Source organism: Podarcis tiliguerta (assembly GCF_965153285.1).
Source record: "Podarcis tiliguerta genome assembly, chromosome: 7".
Lineage (NCBI taxonomy): Eukaryota > Metazoa > Chordata > Lepidosauria > Squamata > Lacertidae > Podarcis > Podarcis tiliguerta.
The window spans coordinates 82,612,880-82,634,846 of NC_139540.1; the positions used below are offsets into that span (position 1 = coordinate 82,612,880).

The 21,967-nt window shown below is 48.5% G+C and overlaps 1 protein-coding gene across 7 annotated transcripts in view; it reads right to left on the minus strand.

Moving 5' to 3' along the window:
* Positions 1-8,765, minus strand: part of ENOX1 (ecto-NOX disulfide-thiol exchanger 1) — a 296,456-nt gene extending 287,691 nt beyond the window's left edge. For 3 of the 7 annotated variants that reach the window (XM_083448716.1, XM_083448721.1, XM_083448718.1), the window contains exon 1: positions 8,427-8,526. The gene's annotated coding sequence lies outside the window, so the exon portion shown is untranslated. Of the gene's footprint in view, positions 1-8,426 lie in introns of all 7 variants that reach the window. The other 4 variants (XM_083448710.1, XM_083448712.1, XM_083448711.1 and 1 more) reach the window with 4 other exon arrangements.
* Positions 8,766-21,967: the final 13,202 nt, after the last annotated feature.

Here is a 21,967-nt window from a genome sequence, read left to right on the forward strand (position 1 = left end):
GTGATGATATATTATTATTTATCCCGCGCCCATCTGGCTGGGTTTTCTCAGCAACTCTGGGCAGTTCCCAACATAATTAATAATAATAAAAGGTAAAGGTACCCCTGCCTGTACGGGCCAGTCTTGACAGACTCTAGGGTTGTGCGCCCATCTCACTCAAGAGGCCGGGGGCCAGCGCTGTCCGGAGACACTTCCGGGTCACATGGCCAGCGTGACAAGCTGCATCTGGCGAGCCAGAGCCGCACACGGAAACGCCGTTTACCTTCCCGCTAGTAAGCGGTCCCTATTTATCTACTTGCACCCAGGAGTGCTTTCGAACTGCTAGGTTGGCAGGCGCTGGGACCGAACGACGGGAGCGCACCCCATTATTATAATTAATAATAATAGCAACGCCATAAAACATGAAACATTAAAAACTTCCCTAAACAGGGCTGCCTTCAGGTGTCTTCTAAAAGTCAGATAGTTGTTTATTTCTTTGACATCTCATGGGAGGGTGTGCCACAGAGTGAGTGCCACTACCAAGAAGGCCCTCTGCCTGGTTCCCTGTAACCTCGCAGTGAGGGAACCGCCAGAAGGCCCTTGGAGCTGAACCTCAGTGCCTGGGCTGAATGATGGGGGTGGAGACGCTCCTTCAGGTAGAATATTTCAAGGGTTGGTGAGAAACTTGTAACCAGTGGAGGTTGTGGTGTGAGAGGCTATACTTTCATTCGAGAGATCTCTGGAAAGATCTGACATAAAGGAGAAGACAGGAAAAAGAAAATGCTAAAATATGAATCTCACGGGTTGCCACTGCCAGTCTGGGTGGCATTGCCATTGAAATGGTGTGCATGCACCGCATCATGCGATCAATTACTGGTACATGAGGTGCAGCTTATGTGCCCCCCCCCCAAAAAAACCATATTTTTACTCAAGTTGCCACCCCTTCCCACCTCCATGCTGCTTAACAGTCACTGAATTAAATCATCTATGGATCTGAGGTGGAATGTTAACAGCATAGTGAAAACACCCTGCTCGTCCCCCCCCCCCTTTTCATCAAATAAAGTGACGCAGGAGAGATGCAGAAGAGGTATTTCTGGGGTCAAAAACAGACTGAATCATAGAATTAGAGAGATGGAAGGGACGCTGTTAATCCTGCAATGCAGGCATCTCACTCCAGTGGTGGCTTAATCCAAGCAAATGCAGCACTCCTAAGATTTTGGTCCCTCTTGTGGATACGGCACCCAGTGGCACAGGCCAATTCTTCAGCATGCAGAAAACTGAAGGACGACTAGGCAGCACAGAGGCAGCCATGAGAGGCACTCAGCTCTTCAGGAATGGACCACTCACCATGGAAAGGAGGAACCTCCAAGGTGCCTCCAAGTCTGGAACTTCTTCCCCCTTCAATGGTGGGTTTTAGAAGCAATGTCTCCCTGGCAGCAGTTGGCTCAAGCGGCGTGTAAAGCTCTACCTCTAAATTGGCAGGTGCTGAGGAAGAGGGGAATTTCAGTCTCGGCCACTGACTTTCATGGAGTAAGATTGCCGGGAACGAGCTGCTCTGCTCATTAGGCCTGACACTCAACCAAGTCTGTGGAGATTGTGGTTTTGCTAATAAAGAGTTGACTCCAACTTTAAACTGTGTGATTACCGAACAGCAGACTCCTGGGACAGCTATTTAGACATTAGAACAGAAGGCACAGTTCCAATTCTGATAAAAGTAAAGAGTGTTGTTTTACTCTGAGGAGACCCACTGAATCATGTACTCCCTGGAGAAAAAGGTGGGATATAAATGCAGTAAATAAACTCTTCTGCTTACCTGCTTAAGAAAGCTGGAGGGGTCAGCGAGGTGGAGATGTGTCGCCAACATGCCATCCAGAGATCCCCCCCCCCCCAGTTGCGACTGGACCCATGCAAGTCGCAAAACACGCCTGGGGAATTTCTAGCGCTGCTTAAACAAGCACCTCCGCTTGCAAGCACAAGGTCCCTAGAAGGTTACAGTCTCAGGACCATTAAGCAGCTGCAAATTGGCAACCAGAAAACTCAGCTGCTGGGCTTGATTGACAGGACATAGTATGAAATGCCTGCCTTTGTTCTTCATGATCAATAGCAATGCACATTAAATGCATGTGAAGTTAACCTACAGCCCAGTGCCAAGAAACATTTTTCTGGTTAGTATCTCAAGCCTCAGACATAAAAGAATGAAAACAGATGATTTATGTCAAATGACTGCATGCTTCAGGATCAAAGTCTCCTCCTGTTGGAGTTTTAGCACCGACTAAAGCAGGAGCCAAACCAGACCCTAACATTTAAAGTGGGGGGAACAGGATGCGACCCCAAATGCCTCCCTCGTTCCAACCCAGGGGTAGGCAACCTAAGGCCCGGGGGCCAGATGCGGCCCAATCGCCTTCTAAATTCGGCCCGCGGATGGTCTGGGAATCAGCGTGTTTTTACATGAGTAGAATGTGTGCTTTTATTTAAAATGCATCTCTGGGTTATTTGTGGGGCATAGGAATTTGTTATTTTCCCCCATAAAATATAGTCTGGCCGACCCCATGGTCTGAGGGACGGTGGACCAGCCCACGGCTGAAAAAGGTTGCTGACCCCTGCTCCAACCAGCCCCTTGGTAAGACTGGATCCATGGCCAGCAAGTTGGGCTCATATTTCTCTTTCAGCTTCTGCCTTCTGGAAGAAGGTACAGGGTTATAAAGACTAGGACTAGCCGCCTGAGAAACAGTTTCTATCCAAACGCGATTTTGGTTTTAAACGCAGTGTGAGGAGTCTCTATTTTGACTAAACTGCAGGAGGCAGTGGAAGACAGAAGTGCCTGGCGTGCTCTGGTCCATGGGGTCACGAAGAGTCGGACACGACTAAACGACTAAACAACAACAACAAGGAGTCTCTATGGGAGTATATTGTATTTTAAAAATGGGGTATCAGAGTTTTTAGGGGGCTAACCAGGTTGGGATAGCTGGGATAACAGGCTTGTTGGTTTCGAGTGTCTTAGGTAGATTTATTTATTTTTTCAATTTTGTTGTTCTGTATCGGACAATGACAATAAAGATTATCATATTGTATCGTACAAGGCTGTATTTTGTCTCCCTGCTTATTTAACTTATATGCAGAATTCATCATGTGAAAGGCTGGGCTGGATGAATCCCTAGCCAGAATTAAGATTGTTGGAAGAAATATAAACAACCTCAGATATGCAGATGACACAAACTTGATGGCAGAAAGTGAAGAGGAATTAAAAAACCTTTTATTGAGGGTGAAAGAGGAGAGCGCAAAATATGGTCTGAAGCTCAACATCAAAAAAACGAAGATCATGGCCACTGGTCCCATCACCTCCTGGCAAATAGAAGGGGAGGAAATGGAGGCAGTGAGAGATTTTACTTTCTTGGGCTCCATGATCACTGCAGATGGTGACAGCAGCCACGAAATTAAGAGACGCCTGCTTCTTGGGAGGAAAGCAATGACAAACCCAGACAGCATTTTAAAAAGTAGAGACATCACCTTGCCAACAAAGGTCCGTATAGTAAAAGCTATGGTTTTCCCAGTACATGAATCTGACCAAACTGCGGGTGGCAGTGGAAGACAGGAGTGCCTGGCGTGCTCTGGTCCATGGGGTCACGAAGAGTCGGACACGACTGAACGACTAAACAACAACAACAAATCGTAAGAGGGCCCAGGATCAAGGAAAAGAAATGGGAGAGCCCCGCCCCCCTATACCCAATGCAGGCCACGCACACGGAAGTACCAAAGGAAGATGCACCCACAAATGTGTGGAAGATGTGTACCAGGTTTGAAGTATCAACCACAGCTTCAAGTCAGGGGAAGGAGAATGGAGGGTAAGGAAAACAGGGACACACAGAGTTTGTGACGGGGGCTAACAGAGAGGGTGCCGGAGGGGTATACCGGAAAAAAAGCAGAACACAACACCGTTGTAAATAAACCGGCACCTGGTAACAGGAACAGAATGCATGTTATGAATTTCCAATGCACATATACTACACTACACTGCAGGTAGTAAATAATTTCCTTCTACTGAGCTGATACTTCAGTTTGTTTTTAAATACGAATGTTATTATAATACATATGAATCTCCCATGCGTACGTACAATGTTGATTTTGTTTCCATGTGCCGGGCTGGAGAAAAACATAAAACTCTGCATATGTTTACGTTTCAAGCTTTGAATTTGACACTTTGATTATGGACTGAGCTTTAACTAGCTGAAGTTTTCGCTGTTTAATTGTGGCACTAAGTTCCCTGCATCATTTTGCTTCAGCCAATTTTGTTCAGTCCAGTGAGGATGAGCTTTGACTTTGGAAATCTCAGACTCAGAGAAGAGGAGGGTGGGCTTCACCTTGCATTGTTCTGCTTTCTGAGCTCAGTGGGTGGTTACTAAGAAACAAGATACTATTACCTCATCCTGTGAACTATCGCCCAGCTTGTCTGGCAATGATTCTTTCTAAAACTCAACACAGGGACACTGGAGGAGGCGGGTGAGGAAAGATGGGGCAACATTATTAAAATCGTAAGCTAAATAAGAACTTGATAATTCCCTGGAGCTGGAAATGTAACCGGGAAGCTCAGGAATATCTGGAAGTAAGGTCACTGAAACCAACAGCAATACATTTTTAAAGAGCCAATATATCTCTTTTCCTAACTTGTTCAAGGAAACAGCATTCTTCTTTCCCTTGCATGGCACAAACCTTTTATTGCTTTCTATTATTCCTTATAAACACGCTATGTTACATATAAATGAATGCAAGTAAGAAACACAAGCCTGTTGAAAATGGAAGCTGCTGTGTTTAGTTTTGAGCGCTCTCAACAGTTTCACGTTCAGTAGGCATCAAATAAGTTAAGCAATGCACCCTTATTCAGCCAACGTCAAGACAGTGGTCAACACTGGATGTGTAACAGTATCCACAGAACATGCCATTTAGATTGGTCAACATTCCCAACCACAACTGACCAAATAATTACTGTATTTTTTGCTCTATAAGACTCACTTTTTCCCTCCTAAAAAGTAAGGGGAAATGTGTGTGCGTCTTATGTAGCGAATGCAGACTGCGCAGCTATCACAGAAGCCAGAACAGCAAGAGGGATTGCTGCTTTTACTGCGCAGCGATCCCTCTTGCTGTTCTGGCTTCTGAGATTCAGAATATTTTTTTTCTTGTTTTCCTCCTCCAAAAACTAGGTGCGTCTTGTGGTCTGGTCCGTCTTATAGAGCGAAAAATACGGTATTTCAAACAAGGCAGTGATACAGTCTACAATGGGGTCAAAACTTGATGGGTGAGGCCGAGAGTGTGTGAAGCAGAGCCAGTAAGTTAATATCTCAGCTTCACCACAAAATCACTAGGTGAGTTCTCCTCCCTACAGATCTGCAACGGGGCAATGAAGAGAATACTGCTCTATCCTACAGTGGTTGGAAGCAGTGCTGCAATCATTTGTGAGCACTTGGGACAGTGATGGCCAGACTCAGCCCTCCAGCTGACTACAATTCCCATCATCCCTGACCAATCGTCCTGTTAACTAGGGACAATGGGAGTTGTAGTCCAAAAAGAGCTGGAGGGCCAAGTTTGGCCATCACTGGGGGGGTGGCCAAAATTTGCCAAGGGCTGCCCAAAAAGGCCCTGAGGGTCACTCGTGGGCACCCCACCTTTCCCTACTGCCCCCCACCACCACTGGAGAAATGGTGCCAACATCAGCAGCAATTTTGGGAGCCGTGTGCGAGAGCTCGCTGGAAATTGGTGAGCTGATGGCAGCGCCACTCCCCCCCCCCCCAGTGGTGGGGGCACTTTCCCATGTCACTTCAAGTGGCAAAATGGGACACCTGCCCGCTCCTGATCAGCAGTGTAGAGTTTTACCCACACGGTGGCAAATATCACACAGAAAATGATAACAATGCCAAGCAGAGATTATAGCTGGTTAAAGCATTCTACCTAAATTTGAGTTCCTTAGAACATTGATCCTCAAAAGATGCAAAATGTTGTCCAGTAGAGGAGGGAAAGTACAATCTACATGGTAAAGAACTGCCCTTCAAGGAAAGCTTGCAATGTATAGGGGTTTGGGGCAGTGGCGTAGCGTGGGGGGTGCAGGGGGGGCCGGCCGCACCGGGTGCAACATCTGGGCGGGGTGCGCTCGCACTCGCAGCTCTCTGCCCCTACCTGGCTCACTCACTCTCTCTCACTGCAGTGCTGGCTGTGCGAATCCGATCCGAGCCGCCGGGTCGCCGCCCACTGTGGAGGGGAGGGTGCCAGGCGTGCGGTGCGGAGAGAGAGCGAGGGACTATCTGGGGGAGGGACAGTGCAGCGGGGGGACGCAAATTACTTGCCTTGCCCTGGGTGCTGACAACCCACGCTACGCCACTGGTTTGGGGTTTAGCAAAAAGACAAGAAAGGGGAGGGGAGGAGCAGAAGCAGCTAGAAAGTGCTTTCCTCTCTCTTTCTCTCTCATACAATATAAGCAGTAAAGCTAAAAGGTTGGACATTCAGGACAGACAAGGGAAGAGCTGCCCACACAACACCTACTTGGGGAATGCATTGTCACACGTTGTGAGGATGGTACAAAGTACTGGGCAAATTCATGATGAAAAAGTACACGAGGGGCTACTAATCCGTGGTTATGATGTCTATGTGCCACCTGCAGGATCAGAGGCAACATGCCTCCGAACACCAGTTGTTGGGAAATAACCGCAGGGGAGCATGGTTGTCTTTATGTCATGCTAGCATGTTGTCCATAAGGACATGGTTGTCCAGATGTTCTTTATTCTGCAAGGGCAGAATAACATTATTATTTAGAATCTTGCACAAGTCTGTCAGCTTTAAGCATTTATTTGGCAACAGCTGCTTTAGGATCAGGACGTTAGGCGCACCAGCTTCAATGGGACTTTAGAGTCTCATAGGGTCTCCTTTAGAGGAGGAGACTACACGTTAGGGTTTAACAACATAATAAGCCCACCACACGGCCAGATAGCTGGTCCATTGCCCAATATTGTCGACTTTCAAAAGGAAAGTGTTATCTGGTCTCCGGTAGAGATTTCTTTTTAACCCAGCTATCTCATCATCATTTAATCAGACATGATAAGGATTCACAGGGCCCTTTACATGCAAGGCAGGTGCTCCACTAGGGAGCTTAGAGCCCTCTCAGCACATCCAAAGAAAGTGTAACCCGGCTTGCTCACCTCCCAACTTTCAGAAAGAGCTCCACTCCAACGAAACCTATAATTTCTGGAGCTGCCTGCCAGGCACTTTTCTTGCCATTTCAAAGGCTTTTTCCTGTTATGAATACTTAGTACTTTAGGTTTTTATTGCTGCAATCTAATCTAAGAGGGGGAAACAAATAACGCCTTTTCTAAACAAAGCATTTTCTAAACAAAGCAAAACAAAGCTATGACGTGCAGGGGTGCACATACGTAACCTTTTTTAAAAAAAACCAAAACAGTAAGTAATTTTTCAGAGAGCTCAAGTAGCAGAAGATTGTGCCAGTCTTTCAGCCCCAAAATTCAGATGTTCTTTCTTGAAGCCAAGCAATAGCCATCCACCCCCCTGGGCATCTTTCCAAGAAATGGGAAATGCCTCCTTATGCGTCCTGCGGATTCTCTTTTTCCGTGTTCCTACATTATTCCAGATTAGACAATCATCCAATGTAACACACCTCGGCTTCTGGGTTACTGGCTGCAGCCCTAAAACACTGCTTTCTGGAAGCCCGGAGAACACCCAAACTGAGCAAGCTGTTTTCTAGCAGGTCAGGTCGTCTAGCCCAGGATGGTCTATTCTGATGGGCAACAGTTCCCTAATGTTTCCTCGCCGCGCATCCAAGGACTGTCGAACTTGAGCTGCACAGAACAGAGCCTAGAACCTTCCGCAAGCGAAGCGTGGGCTCGAGGGGGAGAAGATGCCCCCGTCGGGTTCTCCTCCCCGAGCCCGGACCTCTCCTCCTCCTCCGGACCCGAGTCGCCTGCTTCTGCCTGGCAGGTGCGGCGCCCTCTCTCGCCACCCAAGGCAAGCCACCGAGCAGCCCGGCGGCGCCACCGGTTGCGCAGCGCAGGAGCCCTTCCCGGGACGGTGCCTCCTAGCGCGCAAGAGCTCGGGCGCCTCGGACGCCTCCGCTGCGCGCACAGGGGCGCACGCCAAGCTGGGCGCCGAGCGCGCGAGAGAAGAAACTTTTGGAGACGCCCGGGCGCAGGCAGGCGCGCAAGGGACGCGGAGAGCCAGCCAGAGGCTCCCGTCCGGGGTCGAGCCGCCCCTGCGCGCGGAGACCTGCCCGGCCCGGCCTGCTGCCCGCCTGCCTGCCTGACTTCCCGACGCAGAGAGGTTGCCAGGCGCGTTGCCTCCGCCTGTCCCCGCGCAAGGCGCCCGCCCCGTCACCCACCCGCCCGCCCGGTAGCAGCAGCATCCCCGGCGGGCGAGGCGGGATGCCGCCGCGGCACGATGCCCCTCGCCCTTACCTGCGCGCAGGGTCCCCCGCGGGGCGCGGCGCCTCCGGGATCCGGCGACCAGGAGCCGAGCAGCCGCCCGCCAGGCTCCGGCGACGCGCGTGGAGGCGGCGGCGGCAGCGCGGGCGGCCGGGCGGGCAGGCAGGCAGGCGGTCGGCGGAACAGGAGGCTGGGCGAAGGAGGCGGAGGAGGAGCCGCGGCGGCCCCGCTCCCTCCCTCCCTCTCCGGCTCGCCGTCTGCCAGGGAGCGGGGCGAAATTCCGGCGCGGCGGCCAAGCGCACACAAAGGAGCCCCGGCGAGTCCGCGCAGCCGGGGCGGGGCGCCGGGGAGGGACTTGCGCGCTGCCGCCGCCGCGCACTTTCAGGCGGAGAGGAGGGGCGCGGGAAAGGCAGCCGTCGAGGCGCGCACCTGGCGGGGACGCCTAGCGGCTTGCGGGCATCCCCCGCTGGGCATCGGGCTGGAAATGCGTCGGGGGCGCAGAGAAAACTCCCTGCCTCGTTTGTGGAAGGGAAAACCGGAGAAGGGAGCAAACGGGCTTGGATTTAGGGAGGAACGAGAGAGCAACACCGCATACAGGGCGCCGAGGGGAAGGGATATGTGGGATAAAGGGATAAAGGCCGCCCAAGACGAGCGCGCGGCTCCCCCTGGCGTGCGCTCCCCGTCCGGGCTCCGGTACCCGGGAGGCGGCCAGATGGTTCGGGCTAGAACTCCCCGCCGGGCAGTCGCCAGGTTGCAGGAAGCTGATCTCCAGCCCTCCCGTCTGCCCAGAGGGCAGGTGAGGCGGACGCAAAGTCCCGTGGCTTGGGGTCACAAGCTGCCTTGGGAGTTGCTCCCCCGTTCCCTCCCCAGCAATAGTCCTTCCAAAAGGTGGAACCCCAACGCCCTTGCAGTCTCAGTAGCTGGAGTTAGTAAAGCAGCCCTCCCCAATTTGGAGCCCTCCTAACAGGGCCGGATTAAGACATTTAGAGCCCAATTACAAGATTTTGGTGCCCTCTTATATATCTAATTCAAAACATAAACCGCAAGCCATAAAATAAAATATATTTTTTTAAATGAAACCTACAGCAAGATGGAAAATGTTTATTTTTGTATATTTGTATAAATGATGTTTATTTTTGTTCACCTGCACCGTATGGTCCATGGTAAATCTGGCAATGGAACATTTATACGATGCCCTTTGATGCCCTAAGCATGGGCTTATTTTGCCTAATAGTTAATCCAGCCTTGCCTCCCAGTGTTTTGGATGATAATAATAATAATAATAATAATAATAATAATAATAATAATAATAATAATATTGTGGTGCCTCGCAAGACGAAATTAATTCGTTCTGCGAGTTTTTTCGTTCTACGAGCTTTTTCGTCTTGCGAAGCACCAATGCGTATTGACGGTTTCCCATAGGAATGCATTGGAGGTTTTTTAAAAAAAAAAAGGCGCAAGACGTATCGTCTTGTGAAGCAAGCCCTTAGGGAAATCCGTCTTGCGAAGCAACTCAGAAAATGGAAAACTCTTTCATCTTGTGAGTTTTTCGTCTTCCGAGGCATTCGTCTTGCGGGGCATCTGGCTGGGTTTCCCCAGCCACTCTGGGCGCTGAATATTAAAAACGATACAGCATCAGACATTAAAAACTTCTCATGCAAGCAGTGGTCCAAACCCTACAGAGAGCACCAGGTTTGGGAAAGCAATAGTAAGAATAGTGAAAGGGCATGCTGGGGGGGGGTAGTTCACTGAGCAGCAGATGCAGAGACCTTGCGAGAATGGCATGTGGGTGCTGCTTTAATAGATCAGGAAGCAGAAGAGTGAGGGACAGGAAGCACTCTGATCTTTTCTTTGACACCACTTAGTCTCCAAGATTGCTTTGAGTTTTCCTACTTTGTATTTCCTTATTACAGACTCTGGGCATTTTGCTTAGCCAGGCACTCCGTGGCCAATGTAGCCGAGCAGAACCACAGCAACAAAGAGAAAGTGAGGCTTCATTAGCTACTAAGCAAGGTAAAAGATGCTCTGGGTTCTGTTGGCTGAGTTACAGTGTAAATCATGTCTTAAATTATAGATGAGGCACCGAGGGAGGGATCCTGGAAGTCTGGCGGTGTGATCCCACAGGGAGAAAGGGGGGAAAGGGCTGAGATGGCGATGAGTGCCGAAGAATCTGCCTGCCCTTCTTCTGGCTCCTTCCCGTCTGGCAGTCTCAGGCCTGCGCACAATAAAAGGATCTCAAAGCAGAGCACATTTCAAGACACCATGAGCAGATAAACAGCTGGGAAACAAAGCTTCTTGTGCTGAAGCAGCGATAAATAATATCTCTCTCCTTTTCCAAACGACAATCTCCATTTAAGTTTGTGGAATTAAAAACTGATTCGTTGGTGGATTGCTGTGTTGACTGGTATTGTAAGGCCTCTCCCACGTTCATTTATACGTCCAGAAAGAAAAAGGGAACAAGAAAGGGAAGATAAATGTCAAGGAAGTTGACATTTGATGTTGATGCTTATGTTCATATAAGTCACCTGCCAGGATTCAGTGTTAACTGCCTGACGGACACGCATGCTCTCTCCAATATTGCTCTTTGCCACATCATCTTATCTATACTCCCACTTCATGATAATTTTGTTTCTCATCCACAGTTTTGTTGCTCATCCATGTTGTGGCTAATATTTTAGTTTCTCAAGAGTACTTGACACCAATACAGTGGTACCTCAGGTTACATACGCTTCAGGTTACATACGCTTCAGGTTACAGACTCCGCTAACCCAGAAATAGTGCTTCAGGTTAAGAACTTTGCTTCAGGATGGGAACAGAAATCGTGCTCCAGCGGCGCGGCTAAAGTGGTGCTTCAGGTTAAGAACAGTTTCAGGTTAAGAACGGACCTCCGGAATGAATTAAGTACTTAACCCGAGGTACCACTGTACAAGAACTACAAACTAAGGAGGAGTTATATTCTGGTGTGTATTAGCAGGACAGGGTATATGGTTAAGTTGTGTCTGATTATTTTTTCTGGTACAGAGAAAATGAATTTGCATATCTAGTAGCGATTGCGCCTTGTTTTCAAAAATCAATTATTCAACTTGTCCTCCCCCCCCCCTTTTAACAGATGACTGTAAATGGATGAAAACTGACATGAGTCTTTCTGTACTGCACCAATTCACCTTGTTCTGACAAAGTGATACCTATCCTTGGACTGTATAATGAAAGTGTGTGTGTGTGTGTGTGTGTGCGTGTGTTGCTGAGAGGTTGTTGGGGGCAGTTAGGCTGTGTGATACCCAAGTCCCTTCTAATTCCTAGATCCAGCAAGGGTTAAAATCTAATGGAGGATTCCGTTGTTCAAGTTGACAGGCCAGGTTCTTAGTAATAATAATAATAATAATAATAATAATAATTTATTTGTACCCCGCCCATCTGGCTGGGTTTCCCCAGCCACTCTGGGCGGCTTCCATAGAAACCAAAAATACACTAAAATATAACAGATTAAAAACTTCCCTGAACAGGGCTGCCCTAAGATGTCTTCTGAATGTCAGGTAGTTGTTTATCGCTTTGACATCTGATGGGAGGGCGTTCCACAGGGCGGGCGCCACTACCGAGAAGGACCTCTGCCTGGTTCCCTGTAGCTTTGCTTCTCGCAATGAGGGAACCGCCAGAAGGCCAGTAATGGCCCTAAGTGTGGGTCCTTATTATTAGAAAGGCAGTTGCCTGGTGGCAAAGGGGTGGGGCCCCTCCCTCACCCAGTTGGTAGTGAGAAAAATAAAAACCAGAGGAGTGTGTGCCTTTGTGCTTGGCAAGAAGCAGGCAGGAGAGTGAGAGGCATGCTTGATTTTGTGTCAGTGCTGTGAGCCCCTCCATCGCAGGCTCAGGTTGTACTGTATATACAATGTGTGTCAATGACCCATATATTGTGATATATATTGTGATATTTCCAAGGAAACTGAACCCTAGGTAAAGGGACCCCTGACCATTAGGTCCAGGCATTGCCGACTCTGGGGTTGCGGCGCTCATCTCACTTTACAGGCCAAGAGAGCCAGCGTACAGCTTCCGGGTCATGTGGCCAGCATGACTAAGCCGCTTCTGGCAAAAGCAGAGCAGCGCACAGAAACAGCGTTTACCTTCCCGCCGGAGTGGTACCTATTTATCTACTTGCACTTTGACGTGCTTTTGAACTGCTAGGTTGGTAGGAGCTGGGACCGAGCAACGGGAGATCACCCCATTGCGGGGATTCGAACTGCTGACCTTCTGATCGGCAAGCCCTGGGCTCTGTGGTTTAACCCACAGCGCCACCTGTGTCCCTGAACCCTAGGTAAGTGCCTGTAACCCCTGGGATCTCACATGGCTCAGAGATTGGGCCATGTATATGTGCCTGTAACCCCTGGGATCTCACATGGCTCAGAGATTGGGCCATGCATAATACACACTGTGCCCAGCAGAAAGTCAGGATGACAAGACTCATTCTGAACTTTAAAAAATGGAGATTAAAGCAGCATATTAAAATTCAAGATATGTATGTTCTTATCACCACTGGTTAGGAGTATATTCATAGGTGTCGTGGGGGGGAGTTTTACAGGTTCTCTTGACTATACAACATCTAGTTTTCCAAAAAGGAGGCAGCACAAGTTATGCATGTCTGCAGTAATATTTTATGTCGGTTATTGGCACAACTTGTGATCATTGTGTTGAATCCATAATGTGCTTTTTTTATGGTTATGTGATGGCTTATTTGGTAGAGCATTATAATACTTATGTTTTGTATTCCCATTAGGTATTTTGCAGGGAGAGGGTGGATTTAGTATTATGGCATTATTAAAACATAGTCAGAAAAGTTGCACACGTTTTGGGTAACTGATTTATAACCCCCCCACCCTTTTGCAACCGAAGTAATTTTCATGCTACTGGGTTGCCTGATTTAAGTCATACTGGCTTGTCTTGCCTCTGTGTGTGGCTTTTCCCTCTGGCTGGCTGGCAGAGCTACGTGTCACGGCTTCAGTTGGTGCGGTGACAACGGAACAGTACTGACACAAATTACACTGAGCAACTCAAGGACATCCATGTAAAGGGCAAAGCGTTCAAACCTAATTCACTGCTTTAAGGTGTGCGAGTTAACTGCTTATGCTCTGGAGGGAAAACGAAACCCCTTGCTAGGCACAATGGGACCTCCTTAATCTTCATTTTGGCATTTCTTTGTCAGAAACAAGGTGAATTGGTGCAGGACAGAAAGATTCACGTCAGTTTTCATCCATTTACAGTCATCTGTTAAAAGGGGGGAGAGGACAAGTTGAATAATTGATTTTTGAAAACAAGGCGCAATTGCTACTAGACATGCAAATTCATTTTCTTTGTACCAGAAAAAATAACCAGACACAACTTTACCATATACCCTGTCCTGCTAATACACACCAGAATATAACTTTATATCAAGCATTCCGAAAGATGTGAGACATACTTAAATTAACTGTAAAATCAATTGCTCCTTCTTCAAAATCAAGCAAGTGTTTATGGAACTAAGTATAGCGCCAAGAAAATAGCAGACCTGAATCATTCACTTACAACAACAAAGTTCCACATTTTCTTTGGTGAACTCTTCTTTCTGTGGTGATGTGCCTTGATATAGATGTTTGTCTAATATCTTCAACTGCTCTACATATTCCAGCAATGAAGAGATAGAAGGATAATTTATTTAGCTAACTAGCCCTTTGAATCACCAGTGCCTTGATCCCATAGCCCTCCGTGCAATGCAAAACGTGAACCGGGTCAGTAGCACTAGTGGAACATTCTGAGTCGTAATGTTGCACTAGCAAAGAAATTCAGGTCTTGAGCAAGCTGGACATGAGAGCGGGCGAGATGGACCAAGAAGAAAAAAAAGAATAGCAAAATCGTGTGACCCTGTCCATGCCAAGAGAGTCAACTTCTTCTCCTGTGCCCCACAAGTGCAGTCTTGGGACGATAAAGAGTAGGCATTAACCCAAAGGCAGAAATACTGACTGCTGAAGCCCAAACAGAATGGAAGTGGCAGAGCCACACCGTACCCTGATTAATGCAGATCCTGTCTTAGCAAAAGCCGCATTATGTTCATGGTCGACAAGGGGAAGGAGACAGACCTATGAGTGGATAGGGCGCTAGAAAAAGGGCCTCTACAGCAAGCAGAATTATAAGAATAGGAGAGGTGCTAAGTTGTCTGCTCAAACATCCTTGAAGCGGCATGTTTGTCCAAAAGGAATTTTGATTCATCAAAATCAAAGCAGTTGTGTGTGTGTTTTTTTGTAACAGTGCCCGTTCCCTTTCTTCAGATTGCTGAGATGTTTTGAATGTATGTTTGCCTGCAAACTACTTAGCTGCTTTTAGACACGGTGTGCTCGTAATAATTAGTAATAATCTTGACAGCTTGTCAGAGAACGTTTTAATGTCATGATTTAAATTTTGCTCATTATGCACAGCGCATGCTGATACACCAACGGCTTTACTTTCCCCACCTTTTTCCTGAGTTTTGTCTTTCTTTTTACACACACACACACAGTAAGAACTATAGCTTTCATTATGCAAGCAACAATAAGTTCTGAACTTCCACTGTACATCTCTTCCCCTCACATTGAGAACTGCTAAAACGTGAAGATCAACATCGGTGTTTTGTCCCATGTTCGGAATTATGTTCCCGGCTTCCACTGCAAAATAAAGAAAAGAAACCTGCCGCAATAATTACTGTAGGAATGTGATTGCAACAGTAAACAACAATATGCTATAAATAGTGATATATTCAGCTGAAAAGCAGCTGTCTCCTGGGGGGACATTTTATTGATGGAAGTCATAAATCTATAGGAATATGTATAAGGCATAATAACCATGGCACATATAAGTTGCTTCCACACTAGAACTGCTACGTGCTGCTGAGATGTTGCAATGAGCTGTTTCTGGGATTAAAGAGGCGGCTCCTTATACAACTTAAAATAGCACCATGTTCTCCATCAGTGCCCTTCCCCGTGGACAAGATCGTCCTATAATGTTTACAGAGACGCAGGTGATGCTGTGGTCTAAAACACTGAGCCTCTTGGGAAGGTTGGCGGTTCGAATCCCCGCGACGGGGTGAGCGCCCGTTGCTCTGGCCCAGCTTCTGCCAACCTAGCAGTTTGAAAGCAAACGAAGTAGATAAGTAGGTACCGCTGCAGCGGGAAGGTAAATGGCATTCCCATGTGCTCTGGTTTCCGTCACGGTGTCCCGTTGTGCCAGATGTGGTTTAGTCCTGCTGGCCACATGACCCGGAAAGCTGTCTGCAGACAAACGCCGGCTCCCTCGGCCTGAAAGTGAGATGAGCGCCGCAACCCCATAGTCACCTTTGACAGGACTTAACCATCCAGGGGTCCTTTACCTTTTACCTTATACTGTTTACCCGCAAGTAACTCGTACTCAGCACTGATTCTGTCCAGTGTTAATTCACAGCTCTCCCCATCCCACCCCATCCCATGCAAATTCAGGGCACCTGGAGGGATGAGTGATAAATTGCCACTTATTTAGTTGGTCCATGCTGCCTTGGGGAGATGAGACTTTAATTACCAATGTCTTTATTTCTGGGGGTGCAGGTGTTACAGCGGTACATAAATTAATGATTTCACCGCATTTAATTCTGCTTACTTGAACGTCCACATTCAGGTTTTTGTTTTTAGTTTCCTGCTTCATCAGACTATTATCTTTCCTGAGGAACTTGGCCAAGCCAAATTGCTAAGTGTAAAACTAACAGACTGATTTCATTTAGCATCCTACAAGGGCTTGGGGAAGGGCTGGACATTTGGAGGTACAGTGGTACCCCGCAAGACGAATGCCTCGGAAGACGAAAAACTCGCTAGACGAAAGGGTTTTTCGTTTTCTGAGGTGATTCGCAAGACAGATTTTCCTAAGGGCTTGCTTCGCTAGACGAAACAGCCCTGCCTCTCCTGTCATGGCGATGGTCACTGCATGCATGCACGCTCGCTTCCCCGCTCCTCCGGCTCCCTCCCACCTTCCGGCTGACGACTCCTCCAGCTCCCTCCAACCTTCCGGCTGCCTCGCGCCGCTGCCCACTGCCCTCGCGCGCTCCTCTCAGAGAGCCGCTGCCGTCAGCAGCCAGCGTCGCGCGGTGGCCACAAGGCGCGGGTGAGTCCGAGCTACCGGCTGTGGCAGCTGCCCTGCTTCTCCCCGCCCCTCCCCGCCGTTGTTACTGTTTAACTGCAGTGGTGCTTCACAAGACGAAAAAACTCGCTCAACGAAAGAACTCGCAGAACAAATTAATTTCGTCTTGCGAGGCACCACTGTACTTAATTTCTCATTCATTTCCTTCCTAATCCACTTGTCAAGTAGGCCAGGGAATTACAGTATAAACAACCCATGTTGTTATTTACACACACATGCACGGACAAAACCATTACTAGCAGGCAATTCTGTAGCCATGTGGAATAAGAAGGTGGGATAAAGTCTTCTCAGGTAAACTTTCTACCTCCCACTAGTCTGCAGAAAGTATCATCACAAGCAGGGCCCATTTCACCCTGGTGGCAGAATCCCACAGAGAAATGCCCTTGTAGGGCACCCCAACTACCCCTGCTGCCAGAGAAGCAGCGGCTTCTGGCAAGACCTTGTGGGACTCTCACAAGATCTCACCAGAAGCTGCTGCCGCACAACCTCAGTAAGCAAGGTGGAGGCAGGGCTGTAGGGACAGACCACCAGCTATGACATGAATCACTCCCTGGTGGCGAGCAAGACCCTTCTCCAGCCAAAGCACAAAGCCAGCAGAAAGTGACAGCCTCGAATCAGCACTGCCAGAAAAGTCATACCTGAACTTTGTAAACAGTTCTCTGATTCTGCTGAACAAACTCTACTGAAGCACCTCCATAGGCATATACCTCCACATGAGGTGGGAGTGTCCCCAAATCCAACTATTCTGGACAACAGCCGTACGAGAAATATGTAAAATAACTAAGCAAGTATTAGAAATCACCCCAGAATTGGCCCTACTAAACATCTTCCAAGACAATAATGTCCATTTACAGCACAAAGAACTCATAACCCACCTACTTTCAGGAGCCAGAAACACCATAACCAGATACTGGAGAGACTTGTCAGGAGTAAGCATGGACCAATGGTACCAAATAGTATGGGAAACAGCCCTGCTAGAAAAATTAACCAATAAGCTGAAACTGACACGGGGACAAATAGAAGAAGATGGCTCTCATTTATCACATACACAGCCCAACAGGACAATGACAAAAATCCACCAACAGCATACAAATCAGTATGGCTAACCTGATCCAAAGCACCCACCCCACTCACACATGAAAACAATGATCACCACAGCCAATCACAAAGAAACAACCACACCCTAGGCCGACCCCAACTTCTCTCACCACCAAAGGAACACAAGTGAATAGCAGAGAACCTGCACAAAACCCCACATATATTAAGTATAATAGAAACATCGCCACCCGACCCCACCCCCACCCATCTTACCCCCCTCCCGCCTTCCCCCCTCTTCTTCCTAATGTTTCAACAAATGAAACTGATCTGTAAAAAATGTTACTTGGAGGAAAAAGAGAGGGAGAGATTGCACATACTTTTGTAAACCAAGAAAATCTTTAATAAAAATACATTTAAAAAAACCTCTACTGAATTGCCCCAGAGGCAGCGTCAAAACAAGGTGGAACCACCTCAAAGAGGAAACCTACAACGCAGTTATGAACTCTTTGGGCAAAAGAGAGCAGCAGATCCCTAGCTGGTCTGAGGCCGGCATGAAGGACATGGAGCCTGTTATCACTGCAAAGTGAGGCTCTTGTGAACTACAGGTGTGCGCCTTGTGAGAAGACACTTGCTGCCATATGAAAGAAGGGATGTCCAGCAGATTGCCAGATGATGTGCCAGTGACTACTGGCCAAAGCTGTGTCATTCAACTTGCTGCAGACCCTGGCAGCACTTGCACAATGTACGAAGGTATGAAGAAATCCTTTGGACAAACAGTCAGAAAAACTCCACCTCTGAAAACCTTGTGTGAAGAGGTCATTACAGACCTCAGCAAGCAGATGAAGTGATGGGCAGAGCACTATCAAGAACAGTCCTTGTGGGAAACCATGGTCTTCATCACAGCATCCAGACTTTGCCTGTCTCAGAAGAGCTGGATGTACCTACCTAACTAACTAACTCGACAATGCCATCAACTCTCAGGCATGTGGTAAAATCCCAGGACAGAACAGAATCGCAACAGAAGAACTGAAAGTCAGCCTCAGTTTCTCCCTCATAACGCACCTTCATGAACACCTCTAGCAGCTTTGGGAAACAGGATCTATGCAAGAAGACACACTCAACTCCATCATTGTGACCCTCTTCAAGAACAAAGGTGACCGCCACGACTGTAACAACTACTGTGGAATCCATGGGGAAAGTAGTTCTCAACAGATTACAGTCACTCGCTGGCACGGTCTATCCCAATTCACATTGTGGCTTTAGGGCCCAGAGGTCAACAGTTGACATGATTTTCTCACAGTGCCAGCTGCAGGTGAAATGCAGAGAGCAGAGACACACCCCTTGTCTATTGCATTCATAGACCTGATGAAGACCTTTGATCTCGTCAGACGAAAATGACTCTTCACACTGTTCAACTAGATAGGATGCCCACCTAAGCTCCACAAGATGATTGTGTTCTTCCACAAGAACATGTGCAGCACCGTCCAGTATGATGGCTCATCCTCAGATGCCTTCCCTATAAAGAGTGGGTGTCAACTAAATCCAGGAGGTTTCTGTGTTAGGCAAAGTTTAATCAAACATTGACTAATTCTAAATTTTACTAAATCATAACACATTTAAGGGGATCTAGTCCTAGCCCACAAACTCATAACATCAAACCCCCTCCCCCTTAGAAAGAGGCATCTCATCATAGATGTGTAAAAGAATACCATAAAAGTTAATGAGGACATTTAAAACAAATCATAAAATAGATCATAACACAATGGCACTTTTACCCATTCCTTCCAAGCAATCTCCTGTCCATCGAGAATTCTCCAGGCCACCTGCTTCCTTCTTGTTTGAGACTCTGTCCTGTCATATGTGCCCAAAATCTTCCTGACACAGCACATATGGAAGGCATTGAGGCATATACAAGTTGCCCACAATTCACTTCCATAAAGCAGCATGCTCAGTGCATAGGCTTGGTAGACCTTCACTGTGGTCTACCACATTCCATACCCTTTTGGAGAGGCGAGCCATTGCTGTACCTGCCTGAACAATATGCTTGTCCAGCTCAGCATCAGTGGAGAGGTTGCTGGTTATGGTGGAGCCCAGACAGGCAAAATCATCTACCACCTCAGGCATGTGGTCACCAGTGGTGAAACATGGGGTGCTGGTGATGCCCTGACCCAAGATATTGGTCTTTTTTACGCTGATGGTGAGGCTGACTTCCATGCAGGCTTGGGCAAAATGGTTGATGAGTCTCTGTAGAGCTTCCTCAGAGTGCACTGTCAAGGCTGCATCACCTGCAAACAACAACACATCTTGCAGTTAAAAACCTGCCATACTTTTCTCTTGGCATGGAAATGTGCCACCTTGAACCGATCCCCGTTGCTCCTTGAATGGATGTACACAACGTCCGTCTTCAGTTGAGATGAAGGCGTACGAGAGCAACAGGGAGACATATTATGACAAATAGAGTTGTGGCGAAACCACAGTCTCCTCAGCTTAATCCCTTATTTGTCTTCCCAAACTGAATACAGGCAACTCCCAGTTTAGGTGCATCTGAACAATGCGCAATCATGCCCATGCGCACAGCGCCAAACCTGGAAGTAGCCCCAAAACGTCATAAAGACCTCATGAAAAGGAGAGGAATGGGACAGGAGCAGAGTGGATAGCCTGTGAATCCAAAATACCTAAAAGTACCAAATGTGTGTTGTAAAAGAGGAACAGGGACCAGGAACAGCTCTGGTGTCCCGAAACTGAAGTTTGCTGTCCCAGTCCTCCTTTTGCTCTAACCCTGAGTTGAGGGCAGTTCTCAAGGCTCCAGGGGATTTATTTTAGTTCTCAGGATGAGGAGCGAGGTTGGTGCTGGTCCAGGGGCGAGGTTACCATGGGGCGAGGTCCAGGACCTGAGTTGAGGGTCGGCAGACAGTCCTCCACGGGCGAAGCGGGGTCCAAAGCGAGGAGCTGGGCAAGGACAGGAACTCTGGAGGAACAGGACTGGGTGCTGGCCGAAACAGCTCTTCAATGACGTTGCTCCCGCAACCTGGGACCGGGCTGACTGGCCTTTATCTTCTCTGAGGCCAGGGGCGGTCCCGGCCCCCAGGAGACCCGCCTCTCCTGGTCTTAAGGCAAGCACTCCTCCTGGGAGAAACCAGTTCCCTTTGCCTCTCTGCCCTTCGCCTCTGCAGTTCAGGAGAGGCTGAAGGGTTACTGGACCCAGGGGGAGACTCACCTGTAAGCACTGAGTCCTCAACCACCTCCGGAGCCAGAGAGGATTCACCTGGTGCCTGCTCCTGAGGATCCGGCACAGGTGCAGGCGCTTCAGAATCAAGGCCCTGCCCCAGCTCAGCCGGCCCTGGAGGCGGGGACTCCTGTGCAGGCTGAGATTCCTCCGGTTCAGCCTCTGAATCGGAATCCCAGGCCATCACAGGGAGCATCCTTCACATTCCTAGCGCTCCCCAGGGGGAGCTTGATTTCCTTTGTCAAATCTCTTTTACACACATGTAGTACCGCCCCGGCGGGAAGGTAAACGGCATTTCCGTGCGCTGCTCTGGTTCACCAGAAGCGGCTTAGTCATGCTGGCCACATGACCCGGAAGCTGCACACCGGCTCCCTTGGCCAATAAAGCAAGATGAGCGCTGCAACCCCAGAGTCGGTCACGACTGGACCTAATGGTCACGGGTCTCTTTACCTTTACTGGGACGCAGGTGGCGCTGTGGTCTAAACCACTGAGCCTAGGGCTTGCCGATCAGAAGGTCGGCGGTTCGAATCCCTGTGACGGGGTGTATTCCCGTTGCTCGGTCCCAGCTCCTGCCAATCTAGCAGTTCAAAAGCACGTCAAAGTGCAAGTAGATAAATAGGTACCACTCCGGCGGGAAGGTAAATGGCGTTTCCGTGCGCTGCTCTGGTTCGCCAGCAGCGGCTTAGTCATGCTGGCCACATGACCCGGAAGCTGTACGCCAGCTCCCTCAGCCAATAAAGTGAGATAAGCGCCGCAACCCCAGAGTCGTCTGCGACTGGACCTAATGGTCAGGGGTCCCTTTACCTTTACTGTAGCATGAAGCCAAAGGGTCCAGGGCCATGTGAGAGGGAAACGGTCCCTTTGATAGCCAGGTTAAAGATGTTTATTAAAGAAGCAAAATGGTCAAAGGCCTGGAAATGATGCCTTATGAGGAACGGCTAAGGGAGCTGGGCATGTTTAGCCTGGAGAAGAGGAGGTTAAGGGGGGATATGATAGCCATGTTCAAATATATAAAAGGATGTCACATAGAGGAGGGAGAAAGGTTGTTTTCTGCTGCTCCAGAGAAGCAGACACGGAACAATGGATCCAAACTACAAGAATGAAGATTCCACCTAAACATTAGGAAGAACTTCCTGACAGTAAGAGCCGT